Source organism: Papio anubis, chromosome 3 (genome assembly GCF_008728515.1).
Source record: "Papio anubis isolate 15944 chromosome 3, Panubis1.0, whole genome shotgun sequence".
Lineage (NCBI taxonomy): Eukaryota > Metazoa > Chordata > Mammalia > Primates > Cercopithecidae > Papio > Papio anubis.
Window position 1 is genome coordinate 164,522,726 of NC_044978.1, and position 19,384 is coordinate 164,542,109.

At 37.4% G+C, this 19,384-nt stretch overlaps 1 long non-coding RNA gene across 1 annotated transcript; it reads left to right on the forward strand.

The window, feature by feature from the left end:
* Window positions 1-490: 490 nt before the first annotated feature.
* On the forward strand, window positions 491-18,244 carry LOC110743236. Its single transcript, XR_002521971.2, has 2 exons — window positions 491-1,790; window positions 18,086-18,244. It is a non-coding gene; the product is annotated as an uncharacterized LOC110743236 (long non-coding RNA).
* Window positions 18,245-19,384: the final 1,140 nt, after the last annotated feature.

Below are 19,384 nucleotides of genomic sequence, written 5' to 3' on the forward strand. Positions count from 1 at the left end.
TAGATAACCTGATGACAATATGCCTAGGCAATAATCTTTTTGTGATAAAGTTTCCAGGTATTCTTTGTGCTTCACATATTTAGATATCTAGGTCTCCAGCAAGGCTGGGGAAGTTTTCCTCAATTATCCCCTCAAATATGTTTTCCAAACTTTTAGATTTCTCTTATTCCTAATGAATACTGATTATTCATAGGTTTGGTCATTTAACAATATCCCAGACTTCTTGGAGACTTTGTTCATATTTTCTTACTCTTTTTTCTTTGTCTTTGTTGAATTGGGTTAATTTGAAGACTTTGTCTTCAAGCTCTGAATTTCTTTCTTCTAGTTGTTCAATTCTATTGCTGAGACTTTCCAGAGCATTTCACATTTCTATAGTATATCCAATGTTTCCTGAAGTTTTGATTGTTTTCTTATTTATGCTGTCTATTTTCTTGAATATTTCTCCCTTCATGTCTTATATCTTTTTTTTTTTTTGGATTTCATTGTATTGGGCTTTGCCTTTCTCTGGTGCTTCCCTGATTAGCTTAATAATTATCTCCTGAATTGTTTTTCAGATAAATCACAGATTTCTTCTTGGTTTGGATTCAGTGCTGATGAGCTAATGTGATTTTTGGGAGGTTGTTAAAGAGCCTTATTTTGACATATTACCAGGGTTGGTTTTCTGGTTCCTTCTCATTTGGGTAGGCTCTGTCAGAGGGAAGGTCTAGGGCTGAAGGCTGCTGTTCAGATTCTTCTGTCCCACAGGGTGTTCCCTTGATGTAATACTCCCCTCTTTTTCCTATGGATGTGGCTTCCCGAGAGCCAAGCTGCAGTGATTGTTGTCTCCCTTCTAGGTCTGGCCTCCCAGCAAATCTACTAGGTTCCTGGCTGGTACTGGGGTTTGACTCCACAGGGTCCTGTGATGTGAACCGTTTATGGATCTCTGAGCTGTGGATACCAGCACCTGTTCTGGTGAAGGTGGCAGAGCAGTAAAATGGACTCTGTGAGGGTTCTTAGCTTTGGTAGTTTAACATTCTATCTTTGTGCTCGTTGGTCTCCTGCTGGGAGGTGGCACTTTCCAGAGAGCATCAGCTGTGGTAGTATGGAGAGGAACTGGTGGTAGGTGGGGCCCTGGAACTCCCAAGAGTATATGCCCTTTGTCTTCAGCTACCAGGGTGGGTAGGGAAGGACCATCAGGTGGGGGCAGGAATAGACACGTCTGAGCTCAGACTCTCCTTGGGCGGGCCTTGCTGTGGCTGCTGTTGGGGATGGAAGTGAGGTTCCCAGGTCAATGGAGCTGTGTACTTAGGATGATTGTGGCTGCCTCTGCTGAGTCATGCGGGTTGTCAGGGAAGTGGGGGAAAGCCAGTAGTCACAGGTTTCACCCAACTCCCACACAATCTGAAGGGCCGGTCTCACTCCCATCGTGCCACCCCCAATGGCAACAAGTCTATTTCCAGGCTGTGGGTGAGCAGGGCTTAAGAACTTGTCCCAGGCTGCCCGCCTCCCAGCTGTGAGATAAAAGAGCTCTGGTTCTTCCCCCACCTGTGGAGTCTACATGCTGGATTTACGCCCTCCCCTGAGTTCTGGCCAGGAGGCTTCTCACCTGGTTTAAATTGTTACAAAGTTCAGCTGGAGATCTCCTACTCCCTGTGGTTATCTCCCCGCACCTCTGGCCACCTTCCCGAAAGGATCCCTGTGGTGCCAGGCAGGAATGGCCTGCCTGGGGACCCAGCAAGCTCCCAGGGCCCTTCCCATTGCCTCCTCCACCTCTGCAATTCACTCGGCTCTCTAAGTTGACTCAGCTCCAGGTAAGGTCGGAAACTTCTCCGGCAAACTAGACCTTCAGTTTCCCCACACCCAGTGGGAGTGTGTGTCCGGGAGCAGAGAATATCCCATTTCCACTGTAGTTTGGGCACTTCCAGTATTTGGGGTATCTCCCAGGTCCTGCAGGAGGAGTCTAAGCTTCCTTCAGAGGGTCTGTAGGTCATCTTGGGATTCCAGGTTTGTTCTTTCAGTCATTCAGGGCTAAAATTCACAATGCAAGCCTTCACATGCTGCTCTGTCCGTCCGAGTCGGAGTTGTGATCTACTGCTTCTGGTCCGCCATGATCATTTTTTACTATTTGTTTTTTGATAATAGCTATTCTAACAAGCATGAGGTGATATTCTATTGGGGTTTTAATTTGCATTTCTCTGATGATTAGAGAAACGTTGAGCATTTTTTCATATGTCTGTTGGCTATTCATCTCTTTCTTTGAGAAATGTCTGCTCAGATCCTTTGTCCATTTTTAAATTGGGTTGTTATATTGCTATTGAGTTGCTTGAGTTCCTTATATATTTTCCATATTATACCTTTATCAGATGTATGGTTTGTAAACATTTTCTTCCAATCTCCTGTGGGTTGTCTCTTCACGCTGTTAATTGTTTCCCTTACTGTGCATAAACTTTTTAGTTTGTTGTAGTTTCAATATTGCCTGTGGTGCTATTGAAGTCTTATCTCAGAAATAATTTCCCAGACAGTATCATGGAGTTTTCTCCTATGCTTTCTTTTAGTAGCTTTATAGTTTTTGGTCTTATGTTTACATTTCTATTCATTTTTACTTGATTTTTACGGATGATGTGAGATAATGGTGTAATCTCATTCTTTTGCATATGGATATCCAGTTTTCTCAACACCAATTATTAAAGAGATTGTCCTTCCCTCATTGCTTGTTCTTGGAACCTTTGTTGAAAATTAGTTCAGATAATTGCTATTTCTAACACCATTTTGCTAATCAGGAAACGTACTTATTGTCTTATTTATCATTGTACATTGAATAACATATGTCAGGAACATAAATGTTTGTTGAATGGCTACAAAGTTGAAACAAATAGAAATTGATAAAGTCACCTGGCAGGGCTTGGTTGTTCATATCCAGAATTGACTTAGAGTAATAGTTTTCTGTTGGCATAACACAATTCCTGGGACTGGGTAATTGATAAAGACTAGAAGTTTATTTGGCTCATGGTTCTGCAGGCTGAAATTCCAAGGGCATGGCAGCAGCTCTGGTAAGGGCCTCATGCCACATCATACATGGTAGAGAAGCAGAAAGGGAAATTGGCATGTGCAACAGGAGGAAAACATGAGGGGCAGCCTCACTTTATAATAACCCACTCCAGTCATAACTAATCCAGACACTTAAGAGTGAGAACTCGCTTTCTTGAGAATTAGCCCAGTCCCCTAACAGTGGCATTAATCCCTTCATGAGGATGAAGCCCTTATGACCTAAATCCTTCTTAAAGCTGCCACCACTTCTCAACACATTACATTGCGAATCAAATTTCAACATGAGTTTCAGAGGTGAAAAAACCGTATTCAAAACACAGCAGTAATTTAAAAAATACTATTGAAATGGGAACACAACACTGAAAACTTTTTATAGATCTCACAATGTCTAAGAATGTGGACTTTCATGGTATAGGACCACTAAATTATATGATCAGTGGTTCTCAACTAGAAGCATGCATTGGAACCAACTGGGGAATTTTAGGAAACTATAACTGCCTGCTCCCAGATTCACTGAATTAGAATTCTTTGAGAAGGGTCAAGGCATGTGAGTTTTGAACTCTAGACTGAAACTTCAAACTAAACCTAAAGGTAGAAAAAAAAAAAAAGCTTTACTGCCTTGGGGGTCAGGGTGATCATAACTTGCTAGGCAGACAGTGAATTAGCCATTGGAACCAGCATGGACTTCAGAAGTCATTTGGCCAATGTTATGAACTGAATGTTTATGTCTTTTGAAATTCATATATTAAAGTCTAATCCCTAATGCTACTTGGAGATAAAGCCTTAAGGAAGTAATGAGACCATGAGAGTGGAGCCCTCATGAATGGGATTAGTGATCGCATATGAGGCCAGAGAGCTAGCTTGCTCTTTTCCTACCATGTAAGGTTACAACAAGTCAAAAATCTGCAACTCAGAAGAGGGCCCTTACTAGAGAGTAGCTATGCTGTTACCCTGATCTGAGACTTCTAGCCTCCAGAATGGTAAGAAATAAATCTTTGTTGTTTACAAGCCACTCAGTCTACAGTACTTTGGTGTAGCATTCTGGATGAACTATAACAAGGGTAGAGGAAGGAACCTTATGGTATTGGGGTCAGGGCAAACATAGCTCATTCCTGCTATGTGGGGACTAGAGTAGCACGTTGGAACCATCGTGGACTTTGGAAGTCATTCAGATCAGGATTCAAATCCAAACTCTAGCCTTGCTTTTGGTGTAAATAACTTAAACTCTCAGAGCCAAAGGTTCCTCAAATGTAGAATGAATATAAAATTTTCTGTTTCATAATGTCATTCTGAAGATTAAAGAAAATTAAATAATGTTTGATAGAGCATCTGGGTCAAAAGTAAGTCCTCAATATATTAAAACTACTCTGAATAGAAAGCTCAAAGGAAAGGAAGGGAATGGAGGGGATAGTTTTTTTGTTTTTTGTTAAGTACATTAAAACTAGTCTCTCTCTCTCTTTTTTTTTCTTTGTAGAGACTGGGCTTCACCATATATGTTGCCCAGGCTAGTCTCGAACTCCTGGGCTCATGCCTTCTGCCTGCCTTGGCTTCCCAGAGTGCTGGGATTACAGGCATGAGCCATCGTAATGGCCAAAACCAGTCTTTGGAATCGCTGAAAGAACTCTTTGAGCCAGAATTTGCTACTCTAAGCACACCAGAGCTTTTCAGATGTACTAAATACCAATATGACCCTTGGTATCAAAGCTTTTAGCTGTAGAATCACTTTCTTGTCATGATTAATAAAATCTCAAATCTCACAAGAAGTCAGGAATGATTTCTTTCTAACCCAGAGATTCTTGAGGCTGCTGCGAAGTAGCAGTGACCAGTATCTCCCAGGACCAAAGGTGATTTTAGCTACAGTGCAAGGGAATAAATTGCAGCCAACTTTTAATTTGGTCCAAACTAAATACTTTGAGAAAAATTATCAGGCATTGTTTCATTATCTCACCTCATCCTAATATCCTAGCAAAGGAAAGTGGTCACCCACTAAGTAGATTTAAGTGGAGAAACTACTGGAAACTAAGAATAGTTCTCCATCATATGGATGACCTGGCAGGGATTCTACCCTCAAAGACACTGTCATTTCCAAATCCTGCAGAAAATCTGACATTGTCGGCCTTCACTCTGTAGATGCAAAGGTGATTAGCATACAGTTTGAATCACTTATTCCTTCTGTTGTTCACTAGGCACAGTTTAAGTTGAAATAATTTGCATAACTGAATTTTTGCTTCTTTCGTGTTGTGCTGGGAGCTTCCTGTGAGTTACTCTATAGGGCGAATTAACTTAATGAATTCAGTATGTGTCAAAAATTAACCGATGTTTGATGAAGTCTGAATCTATTTTGCTTTGCTAAAGATGTGTTTTAAGCTCATCTGTCTTCAAAACGCTCCCAAATGATTCAAATAAATAGCCAACCACTGAGCATGTTACCAAGGCAAGGCTCTATCCAAAGAAAGTGTGAATGCCAAATCATATTATAATTTTTCAAGGAAACAGATGATTTTCATTGTTTAAGGTGTTTACTCCTTCTAAGAAGAGGCTAGAGCCTATGCTTTGCTGAGTTTTTCTGTAGCTTCTAGAACCTTGAGGAAATGAATTTGCCAGCGGGAGCAGTGTTCTATATTAGGAAACGTGCACATTGGCAGATGGTCAAGGGAGTGCTACCTGAGTGTAGAGAGCCATTTAGTACTATTCAAATTTAAATCTCTAATTTTAGCTGAACACGAGAGTGGAGCGATAAACCCATTTGTCGCTTTTATGCTTGGCTGAAGTCAGAGGAAATGCAATATTGGTATTATCTACTCTCATAGTTATGGACATGCCTATTTGCAAATGGGTCATTGTTTAAATGCATTTATATAGTAATGAAAGCATAACTTCCAACTGGATAACTTAATGGAGATAATAATACCACGTGTCAAACAACCACGTGGTAGGTGGGATTTGGGAACAGGATAATCAAGGACATTCTTTCACAACATGACATACATCTACATTGGTTACACACGGCTAGAAGACACACGCAGAACAGTTTTAGGTTTATAAAAATAAATCATCCAGGTTTCTTTTAAACACATTTCTATTAGTTATTCTATAAAAACTTCTGTAGCATGCAATTGAAAAACTGAATATCCATTTACTCTCTCCCTGAACCTAAACTGAAACATTTTCTCTGCTGTTTTTTAGTGATTAGTTTATTAGTGATTCAGTTACTATAGTTAGTATGGTGGGCCCAGGAAATTTAACATGTTAGATTACAACTAGCAGTTTCATTCCTATTTCAGAAATACAAATATTGTTGGAGGTGAAAGGAATCTTAGAAGATGCTCTAGTTCAACTCCTTCATTTGACAAATAAAGAAAAACTAACTTGCTTAAGGTCAAACCACTAACTAATGGCAGAATCAGAAGACAGGTCTGAGTGAGCTCAGATTAATTAGGACAATTAAAATTAACAGCAGAACAAGCCCTATCAATACTTTTCCTGACAATATTTCATTCTATCAATTTTCTTTTTGCTCACTATAAATTTATGGAAAAACAAAATTACAAATAGATTACTGCTGTGTCCATTGCAAAATCATGTATAATTATAGAAAGAAATTAACTAGAATTTCTAAATTAGTAAGGATTTCTGGAGAAACACACAAAAACATTTGTGAAGTCGTATGGTTTCCTGATATTGCATTTCATGGACCACCTAGTAGCTTTTCTTCTGAAGGTCATCTCAGTACTGCTGAACAACCTCTGTAGGGAACAAGAACTTGTCTGTCTGTAGATTAGAAAGTTTGTATAGCCTTACGGACCCATGATAGGCGTAAATTAAGAATTTGGACTTTGAGCTCATTGCCTGCGTGTGTGTGCGCATGTGTGTGTGTTTGCAGGTATTTCTTCTCTCTTTAAGAGTGAATACACTAAATCTCTAACCAAAGCCATGATGATACTCTTGGAATTCTAGGACATATAGATTCAAGTTCCTACAATAACCCTGTACTCCCACCTCCTCCCAATAATACCCTTGATTTAGATTTTTTTCTTTATGTGAATATTCTTATTTTATCCCACACTGAGCACACATTTGGGGTGCATGTGTATATCTTTTACTTCATATATGATTTTTTTTCCCTGTGAGACTGAATGAAGAAGGATTAAAGGCTTTAATTGAAGAGGGGAGTTATCTTGGATTCCCTAGATGCTTCTTTCTTTTACTCTTTGTATTTCATCCATCAACAAATCTAACCTTTTATGTCTTCTATATGTTTTTATTTTTATTTTATTTTACTTTAAGTTCTGGGATACATGTGCAGAATGTGCAGGTTTGTGACATAGGTATACATGTGCCATGGTGGTTTGTTGTACCTATCAACCAATCATCTAGATTTTAAGTCACATATGCATTAGTTATCTGTCTTAATGTTCTCCCTCCCCTTGTCCCTCACCCTCTGACAGGCCCCAGTGTTTATGTGTTTTTATTGTTCAACTCCCACTTATGAGTGAGAACATGCAGTGTTTGGTTTTCTGTTCCTGTGTTAGTCTGCTGAGGATGGTGGTTTCCAGCTTTATCCATGTCCCTGCAAAGGACATGAACTCATTCATTTTTTTTTTTTTTTTTCCTGAGATGGAGTCTCTCTTTGTCTCCCAGGCTGGAGTGCAGTGGCCCGATCTCGGCTCACTACAACCTCTGCCTCCCAGGTTCAAGCAATTGTCCTGTCTCAGCCTCCCAAATAGCTGGGACTACAGGAATCTGACACCACTCTCGGCTAATTTTTTTGTACTTTTAGTAGAGACGGGGTTTCACCATATTGGCCAGGCTGGTCTCGAACTCCTGACCTTGTGATCTGCCTGCCTCGGCCTCCCAAAGTGCTGGGATTACAGGCTTGAGCCACCGCGCCTGACTGAACTCATTCATTTTTATGGCTATATAGCATTCCATGGTGTATGTTTGCCACATTTTCTTTATCCAGTCTATCATTGATGGGCATTTGGGTTGGTTCCAAGTCTTTGCTGTTGTAAATAGTGCTGCAATAAGCATATGTGTGCCGATGTCTTTCTAGTAGAATGATTTCTAATCCTTTGGGTATATACCCAGTAATGGGATTGCTGGGTCAAATGGTATTTCTAGTTCTAGATCCTTGAGAAATTGCCACACTGTCTTCCTCAATGGTTGAACTACTTTACACTCCCACCAACAGTGTAAAAATATTCCTGTTTCTCTACATCCTCTCCAGTATCTGTTGTTTCCTGACTTTTTAATAATTACCATTCTAACTGGCGTGAGATGATATCTCATTGTGGTTTTGATTTGTACTTCTATAATGACCAGTGATAATGAGCTTTCTTTCATATGTTTGTTGGCTGCATAAATGTCTTCTTTTGAGAAGTGACTGTTCATATGCTTTGCTCACTTTTTGATGGAGTTGTTTGTATTTTTCTTGTAAATTTGTATAAGTCCCTTGTAGATTTTGGATATTAGCCCTTTGTCAGATGGATAGATTGTGAAAGTTTTCTCCCATTCTGTAGGTTGCCCATTCACTCTGATGATAGTTTCTTTTGCTGTGTAGAAGCTCTTTAGTTTAATTGGATTCCATTTTGGCTTTTGCTGCAATTGCTCTTGGTGTTTTAGTCATGAAGTCATGAAGTCTTTGCCCATGCCTATGTCCTGAAGGGTATTGCCTCAGTTTTCTTCTAGGGTTTTTATGATTTTAGGTTTCACATTTAAGTCTTTAACCCATCTTGAGATAATTTTCGTATAAGGTGTAAAGAAGGGGTCCAATTTTCTGCATATGGCTGGCCAGTTTTCCCAGCACCATTTCTTAGATAGGGAATTTTCTCGCCATTGTTTTTGTCAGTTTTGTGGAAGATCAGATGCTTGTAGACTTGTGGCGTTATTTCTGAGATCTCTGTTCTGTTCCCTTGGTCTATATATCTGTTTTGGTACCAGTACCATGCTGTTTTGGTTACTGTAGCCTTGTAGTATAGTTTGAAGTCACGTAGCATGATGCCTCCAGCTTTGTTCATTTTGCTTAGGATTGTCTTGGCTATATGGGCTTTTTTTTTGGTTCCATATGAAATTTAAAGTATATAGTAAGCATCATTCTAAAATAAGAGTTTGTAAACTCTAACCTGTGGATCAGATCTGGTCCATTGCTTATTTTTCTTTTTAATAACAGCTTTATTGAGATAAAACATGTGTATCATGAATTTTATCCTATGAAGTACAAGGAAAATTTTTTCATATATTGAGAGTTGTGCAACATAACCACTTGTCTAATTTTAGGGCATTTCTATTGCCCCCTAAAGAAAATCCATTTCTCAGCTGGGTGCGGTGGCTCACACCTGTAATTCCAGCACTTTGAGAAGCCAAGGCAGGCAGATCATGAGGTCACGATATCAAGACCATCCTGGATAACATGGTGAAACCCCATTTCTACTAAAAATACAAAAAATTAGCCAGGCATGGTGGCAGGCACCTGTAGTCCTAGCTACCTGAGAGGCTGAGGCAGAAGAATGGCATGAACCTGGGAGGCAGAGCTTGCAGTGAGCCGAGATCGTACCACTGCACTGCAGCCTGGGTGACAGAGTGAGACTCTGTCTCAAAAAACAAAAGAAAATCCATTTCTCATCATTCCATTGCCCTCTCCCTGAGACCCTCCACTTTCTGTCCCTATGAATTTGTCTATTCTGGATATTTTATATAAATGTATTTATACATGTGGTCTTTTGTGACTGGATTCTTTCATGTAATAATATTTTCAAGGTTCATTCATGTTGTAGTATGTATCAGTGCTTCATTCCTTTTTACACTTTTTCTTGACTCAATTCTGTTAGTTTATGTCTTTCTATAAATGTCTCTGTTTTACCCAGGTTATCTGGTTTTTTGGATACAATTTTTTACGGTGTTCTCTTTTAATCATTTTTATTTCTGCAAGACATGTAATGATGTCTCACTTTTGTTGTTCATTTTTGCAATTTGAATCTTCTTTTTCTTTTCTTGGTCAGTCTAATTAAAGCTGTTGACCTTTTTAAAGAAGTAACTTCTGGCTTTGTTGATTTTCTCTATTTTTCTATTCTCAATTTCAGTTATTTTTCTCTAATCTTTATTTTTTCTTTATTCTGCTTTCTTTGAGTTTAGTTTGTTCTTTTATTTTTATTATATTTTAAGGTGGAATGTTAGGGTATTGATTTTAAATCTCTCACTTTATATTAATGTTTATAAATCTCTCAAAATATCTGGAATACAGCAAAAGCAGTGCTAAGAGTGAAGTTTCTAGAGATAAATGCCTATATCAAAAAGACAGAAAGATCACAAATTGGCAACCTAATATCATATCTTAAGGAACTAGAAAAACAAGAAGAAACCAAACCCAAAGCTATCAGAAGAAAAAAAAAGATCAGACCAGAACTAAATAAAATTTTTAAAAAAATGAATACAAAGGATGAATGAAACCAAAAGTTGGTTCTTTGAAAAGATAACCAAATTGATAGACCACTAGCTAGATTAACCCCAAAAAGAGAAAGTTTCAAATAAAACTCAATCAGAAATGAACATGGAAACATTACCACTGATACCACAGAAATACAAAAGATTGTCCAAGATTACTAAGAACATCTCTGTGCACACAAACTGGAAAATCTAGAGGAAATTGATAAACTCCTGCAAAGATACAATCCTCCAAGCTTTAATCAGGAAGAAATAGGAATCTTAAACAGATCAATAATGAGTAATGAGATTGAATCAGTAATAAAAGTCTTCCAACAACAACAACAAAAAGCCAGGATCCACAGCCAAATTCTATCAGATGTTCAAAGGACAACTTACATCAATCCTACTGAAAGTATTACAAAAGATTGAAAAGGAAGGAGTCCTTGCTATTTCATTTTATGAAGCCAGTATCACTCTGATACCAAAGCCAGGAAAGGACACAACAAAGAAAGAAAGTACAGACCAATATTCCTGATGAACATAGATGTAAAAATCATCAACATAATACTAGCAATCCAAATCCAACACCATATCAAAATGATAATTCAACACAATCAAGTGTGTTTCCTCAAGGGATGCAAAGATGTTTCAACATATGCACATTAATAAATGTGAATGTGATTGCCACATAAACAGTATTAAAAACAAAAACTATATGATCATTTCAATATATGTAGAAAGAAACATTTGATAAAATACAGCATATTTTCATATAAAATATGAAACCTTAACAAACTAGGCATAGAAGGAATATACCTTAAAATAATAAATGCCATATAAGACAAACCCATAACAAATATAATACTGAATAGAGAAAAGTTGAAAGCATTCCCCCTCAGAGATAGAACAGACAAGGATGCCCACTTTCACTATTTCTTTTCAGAAGTAGTGAACTGTAAGAACTGGACATCCTAGCCAGAATAATAAGGCAAGGGAAAGAAAGAAAGGGCATCCAATTTGGAAAAGAGGAAGTCAAACTATCTCTGTTTGCTGATGATATAATCTTATACCTAGAAAACCTGAAAGTCTCCTCCAAAAGACTCCTAGATTTGATTAATGAATTTAGTAAAGTCTCAGGTTACAAAATCAACATACAAAATCAGTTGCATTGCTATACACCAATAACAGTCAAGCTGGGAATCAAATCAAGAACTCAATCCTATTTTCAATGGCTACAAAATATTAATCTCTAGGAATATACGTAACCAAAGTGATGATGAATCTCTACAAGGAGAGCTAAAAAACACTGCTGAAATAAGTCACAGTTGAAACAAATGAATGAAAAAAAAATTCATGTTTATGGATAGTAACAATCAATATTGTGAAAATGATTGTACTGCTCAAAACAATCTACAGATTCCATACAATTCCTATCAAAATACCAATGTCATTTTTCAAGGAATTAGGGAAAAAATCCTAAAGTTCATCTGAAAGCAAAATGGAGCCCAAATCGCCAAAGAAATCTTAAACAAAAAGAACAAAGCCAGAGGCATCACACTACCCAACTTCAAATTATACTAGAAGGCTATGGTAACCAAAACAGTATGGCACAGGTATAAAAGTACACACATAGACCAGTGGAACAGAATAGAGAACCTAGAAATAAAGTCTACAACCAATTTATCTTTGACAAAGCACACAAAAACACATACTGGAGAAGGTACACTCTATTCCACAAATGGTGTTCACGAAAAAGAATGAAACTTGATCTCTCTCTCTCATCATAGACAAAAATTAACACAAGATAGAATAAAATCTTAAATGTAAGACCTGAATCCATAAAAATTCTTAAAGAAAGCTTAGGAAAAACTCTTCTAGACATTGGCCTAGATAAAGAATTTATGACTAAGAGCCCAAAAGCAAATGCAACAAAAAGAAAAATAAACAAATGGGACTTAATTAAACTAAAACTTTTCTGCACAGCAAAATAATCCATAGAGTAAACAGACAACCTAAAGAATGAAAGAAAATATTCACAACCATGTTCCTGGCAAAGGACTGACATCCAGAATTTGCAAAGGAACTAAGACAAATCAGCAAGAAAGAAACAAGTCCCATTATATATTAGGCAAATGACATGAACAGATATCTCTCAAAAGAAGATATACAAATGGCCAACAAACATATACAAAAATCTTCAACATCACTAATCATAAGGAAAATGCAAATTAAAACCACAATGAGATGCCACTTTACCCAAGTCAGAATGCCATTCTTAAAAAGTCAAAAACCTGTAGATGTTGGTGAGGATGTGGTGAAAAAAGAATGCTTACAACACAATTGGTGGGAATGTAAATTAGCACAACCTTTACGGAAAACATTATGGAGATTTCTCAAAGAACTAAAAATAGATCTACTATTTGATCCAGCAGTTCCTCTATTGGGTATTTACCCAAGGAAAATAAGTTATATAAAAAAGCATCTGACTTATATGTTCATTGAAGCACAGTTCACAGTTGCAAAGATGTGGAATCAACCTAAGTGCTCTGTAGCCAATGAGAGGATTACAAAAAATGTTGTGGGTGTATGTGTATATATGTGTATGTATGTGTGTATTCACATATATATGTACATATATTTGTGTATGTATACACATGTATAATCAATTGTAAGTAAAAACCACTTGTACTCGTAAAGCTATTGAAATAAACATTTTAAAAAATTAGATAAATACAGCTATAAATTTATCTCTAAGCACTGCTTTAGTTGAATTTCATAAGTTTTAGTATATTGTGTTTTTGTTTTCATTCATCTCAAAACGTTTTATAATTTTTTGTGTGATTTCTTCTTTGACCAATGGTTATTTAAGACTGTATTGTTCAACTTTCACATATTTATGAATTTCTAGTTTTTTTCCAATTATTGATTGCTAACTTAACTCTGTTAGGATAAGAGAACATACTTTGCATAATTTCAATCCTTTTAAATTTATTGAGGTTTGTTTTACACCCTAACATATGGTCTACCTGTAGAATGTTTTATATGCACTTGAGAAGACTGTGTATTCTGCAATTGTTGACTGAACTGTTCAATAGATGTCTGCTAGGTCTAGTTGGTTTATCACATTGTTCAAGTCTTTTATACTCCTGTTGATAATTTACCTAGTTGTTCAATGTATTGTTAAAAGCAGAGTATTAAAGTCTCCAAATATTGTTGAGTTTCCTATTTCTCTCTTCAATTATGTTAGTTTTTTTCTTGATGTATTTTCAGGCTTTTTTGTTAGGTGAATATATGTTTATAATTATTATAGCTTCCTGACTGGGTGATCCTTTTGTCCTAAAATGTTCTTCTTTGTGTCTAGAAATAATTTTAACCTTAAAATCTGTTTTGTCTGATATTAGTATAGAAACTTCAGCTCTTTTTGCTTATTATTTGAATGATATTCTTTTAATTTCAACATAGTTGTGTCTTTGAATCTAAAGTATATCTCTGGTAGACAACAAATATTTGGATTATGTTTTTGTATTCATTTTAACAAACTTTGTCTTTTGATTCAAGTGCTTATTTAAATTTAGTGTAGTTAGTGATAAGGTAGCATTTACATCAGCCATTTTGCTATTTCTTCAAAATATGATTGAATTTGCCTCATTTCCTGTGCCCAGACCCTCTGTTCAAAGGATGAAGAATCACTTATGCCAAAATACTATAGGTTCAATAAATGCTACTAGAGGACTAAATGCTTGGTCAAAAGAGTGTTGTAGGGGGTTCAGTCCTCTGACCTCCTCTGCCATGCCTTTTTTTTTTTTTTTTGAGTGGGATGTCAAGTTGCTCTCTCTATCTGGAGTGATATAATGAGAGCTGATAAGCCCCTAAGTGTCCCGTCTCCCTTATCCTAAATTTGTGGTGCTAAGTAGATTGCAAAGAAATTAGGACAAAGTTAAATACATGGGAAAAGGTGCTTGAGGAGAAATTGACTTTCTTACTCTCATACCAAACTGTATACTTACATATACAGGAGGGTTAGTTTGGTATTTTAATAGGTATGTAGCCTTATGAGATGCTGATAAAAGAATCTGTAATATGGCCTCTCATTATTTTGTGCAGCCTTGGCACTGAACTTGGCAATTCAGATCCTAGAGCCTGTCCTTCCTGGACAAAAATGGAAATAATATAAGTTAACCCTTTCCTCCTCTAGAGAAAAATTGAAAGGCTCAGGGTCAAGAGATCTTCAAATTAATAAAGACTTATCCCTAGCCACCTGCTATTCTATATCTCTTTAAAGAAACAGCTGCAATTTTTAGGACAAATTCATGAGATTAGCATAGCATCGTTTTGAATTTTCTTTTAAGAGAGATGAATAGTTTATAAACATAATTTTATCAGTTGCTTAATTTCCACTTATTTTAAAATCAAATTTTCTAAAATTATATAATATTTCAAGCAGAATTCTTTATGTTTGAAATGATAATGAAACTCCTCTTGGGGATAAGGATTAAGGAAATGCTTTTTTGATTCATAGTAGAAACTGACAGGAATTGGGGATTTTAAAATTCTTTCTCATTGTTAATAGTGAGTCTAGGTGAAGCAGGTCAGACCCAGTTAAATTTAGACCCAACTCTCTAATTTCTGTAAAACAGGATTAAAAGTTAGAATAATCTTATGTCTGGAACATCCTGAATATTTTTATCTCTTTTTATAGGAAGATTGGGTATATTTGATTGACTGTTTTGTGTGTGTGTGTGTAGCTCAAGGCATAAAACAAAGAAATTTAAACAGTAAACAATCTATTTTTAGTTTATAGATCCAGAAATAAGACAGAGAACCAAGAGAAGAAGCAAAAAATCTAATAAGAAAAGTGAACACAGTCAATTACAATATTTTTGTATTCTTTCCCATGAAAGATCATTACATGGTGAATTTCTCAAGTCCAGAGTTCACATTGTACCTGTGGTGTACAAATTCCAGTAATGCTCTCTCTGTCTCTAGCTGTAATCTACAAATATTGGAACATGAAAACTTCAGGTAATCTGAGTAGTTGAACTCACTAATCCATGGCATTTCATTTTTCGTGTAAGGAGAAGAGATTTTCACTTGCACAGACCGGATATCTTAGTCAATTTGGGCTGCTTTAACAAAAATACCATAGAATGGGTGGCTTAAACAAAAACATTTATTTCTCCAGTCCTAGAGACCGGGAAGTCCAAGATCTAGGTGCTAGCAGATCCAGTGTCTGGATCTGGTTTGCAGATGGCCATCTTCTCCTTGTGTTTTCACCTGGCAGAGAGCAGAGAGAGTGAGGGCAAGTTCTCATGTTTCTTCCTATAAGGGCACTAATCCTAATCACAAGGGATCTACTCTCTTGACCTAATTACTTCCCCAAAGCCCCACCTCCTAATACCATTGCATTGGGGATTAGGATATCAACATATGAGGTTTGGGGGCAAAATTCATAGGTAGTCTGTAGGACAGGCGCTCATAAAGTGTGATAGGTACTTTAGATCATTCCAGAGCTGTGCCTTTCTAAAACTCCTAAGTGCCTGGACATGAAGAAGTGTTGGAGGGAGTCTATTTGCATGAGAGGCAGAAACACCTCCCTATGAGGAATTAAAATGAGGAAAAGAAGAAATGAGAAATGATAGCTTGATTCAAGAATAGTGCCACAGAATCAGAGAGGAAGGAGATTCTGGAGTCCAATGTCCTTTTCTCAAATATTCTTCCAGTCCAGTGCCATGGACTCCTGTCGGAGTATTCTATGAAAAGGTTATAAGAGTGAGCCAGAAGAGCCAGTTCATCAAAATTCCACTAAGAAGTGAGAGTTCCACAGCCCCGTGCTGAGACTCAAGAGCAGAGTGTAAACCTAAGGTGGCGAGAGCATGTCTTCACTTCACTGTGGAAGTGAAGGCAGTCAGAACTCTCAGCTAAGACTGATATCTTGGAATAATGATGTATACCAGGTTAAAGAAAATACAAAGAGACTAATTTCCAAACAACACACACATACAAAATAGCTGAACTGGTGATAAGGAAGTAAAAGCAGGAACTAAAGAGTAGAAATTGTAAATTAGCATCTCTCACATTTGTCTTTGGCAACTGTAGTTCTCATAAAGAGGTGTCCTTAATTATGGTGACAGCTTTCTAAGGTCGTGAAGATGACTAGAGAAAGGAAAAGCAAGAATAATGATGGTACAGGCCACCTCATTTCCTGAAAGGGAAACACAGTGATGAACTCGTAGCTCCTCTGAGAACCCCTAGGAGTCTACAGGGATTTTGAAGGGGAGCTGGAGGTCTGATAATGCTGTGTAGGTACAGTCAGAGAACACAGTGTGGAATTCTGAATGCAACCCTTACTGTATTGATAGTATGATGAGGCCAGGGGAAACTATAGAACTTAAGGAAAAATATTCTTAAGTCTTCAAGAAGATTAAGTTTAAGAAGGAATAAGAACTTGAAAGAATCTTTATTTTTATATTTAGAGATCACTTTCACTTATGTTTTGATGCATCCTTCATGACACGCTGATTTTGAAGGGCTTATCTTCATTGCATAAGTACAGGAAATAGCCCCAGTTTCCCTGAGTTTCCAAGGTTTTAAGGCTGATGAGTGGGAGAGTGTGGATTAGTCCTCAGAGCTAATGAGTTAGTCTCTAAGAAGTATTGCTCCAATGAGGCTTTAAGGTCCTAAATGCCATCTCATTTGCAAGACATCAAGAACCACTTGTGAAACAGGCACTTCATGGTTAGGGATGACTTTCAAAAATTGAGACAGAAAATGAGTAATTACAAAATAAAATTCTACATTTATTAAGTTGGGCACAATATGCTTTATAGAGAATAACCAGAAGCAGGTTGGAGCAGAATTGGTGGTATGGCTGTAATGTGGCGACCCCCTGAGCACAGGTAAGATGGGGCATTGCCTGGAATAGCCTGAATCGAACATCCTCTCTTAGAAACAGGATCCTTGCTCCAGGCATTTGTGTGCTTTCTGGAGCCACCACAATAACATAGAGATTGAGATATTCAAAATAATTATCAGGTCAGTATTTTCTTGTTTATGCTTTTGTTTTGGCAGCTGGCTTGGAGGAAAACTATCCAGTACCACATAGGCTGTCCAGTGTCTCAGGAGTCCTTCAAAACCCTGTAAATATCCCAGCCCCTTTCCAACTTTTGATGACATGCCAAATCCTACTTAATTCAAACACCAACAAAATCCCATGATACAGGCTTATGCAATTAAATTTTTGAGAATCCTTTACTATGCAATTCTCAAACATAAACATAGGTAGAAAAAATAGTATAATGACCCTCTGTGTATGTATTACTCACCTTCAACAATTATTTACACAAAGTCAGGGTTAATTTCAAATGATTATTTAAAAATATATACTCTGGCATAGACTGTTAGCTCTAACCTAAATGTGTTCATCTCTTCTTTCATAATAGTGGAAGCCCTTAGTTATAGCTCCTTAGAATAACGACTGCATTTTCCATCCTAACTTGTGGGTAGGTCTGACCATGTGGTTCAGTTCTGGCCAAGGGGGTGTGAGCAACAGTGATGACTGTAACTTCTTCATGTGCCCTGTAAGGTAAGGGGTGTGGCATTTCTTTCTCTCTTTACCCTCTACTGCTATGTTTTTCAGATAAGGAAGTAAACTGCTTTGGACCAGAGACAAAGACCACACTTTAATGATGGTAGAGCCACAAAGCAGAGTGTCCAGGCCTCTGAAGACTTGACAGAGTAGAACTGCTATACAAGTTGGACTATTATGTGAGAGAGGAATAAACATCTATCCAGTTGATGATGTGTGGTCCTCTAATTTAAATCAGTTTACTTGAGTCTGTGTCACCAGCACAAAACCAACATTCTAATTAATAATCTTTATAAATGATTGTATAATGTTTGATGAATAGAAATTTGAGCCTGTATATTAACAGAACTTCTGTGATTTGATGATATGTTATGTGTTAGCTCAGCACTTACATTGCAATTTCTCTGGTTCTCACTCAACAAATATTTCCTGAGTGGCTACTATATGCCAGGCACTATTCCCAACAACTGGAATAGTGTCTGGCATATAGTAGCCACTCAGGAAATATAAAAATAAGCTTTCTGTCCCCATAAAGCTTATGTCATGTTATGGGATGAATGCTTACGTCCTATTGTATTAGTCTGTTCTCATGTTGCTAATAAAGACATACCCAATACTGGGTATTTTATAAAGGAAAGAGTTTTAATCGACTCACAGTTCCACATGGCTGGAGAGGCCTCACAATTATGATGGAAGGTGAACAAGGAGCAAAATCATGTCTTACGTGGCAGCAGGCAAGAGAATATGTGCAGGGGAACTCCCGTTTATAAAACCATCAAATTTTGTGAGACTTATTCACTACTACAAAAACAGAATGGGGGAAACCACCTTCATGATTCAGTTACCTCCCACCAGTTTCCTCCCATGACATATGATGACTATTACAATTCAAGGTGAGATTTGGGTAGGGACATAGAGCCAAACCATATCACCTCTTAAAATTCATATGTTGAAGTCCTAGTCCCCAATGTGATGGTATTTGGAGGTGGGATCTTGGGAGTTAATTATCTTTACATTAGGTCATGAAGGTAGCATCCTCATAAAGGGATTAGTACCCTTATCAGAAGAGGAAGACAGAGATCTCTGTCCCTTCAGGAGTAAGCATTGAAGAAAGGCTATGTGAGGATGCAATTAGAAGGCAGCCATCTGCAAGCAAGGAAGACAGCCCTCACCAGCTCCCAAATCTACAGGTCCGTTGATTTGGAATTCTCAGCCTCCAGAACTGTGAGAAATACATTTCTGTTGTTTGAGCCACCCAGTCTATGATATTTTGTAACAGCAGCCCAAGCTAAGACACATTCTAATAGATTTTTGCTTTCTGCTTTAACTTTTTAGTATGAGCTCATTTAT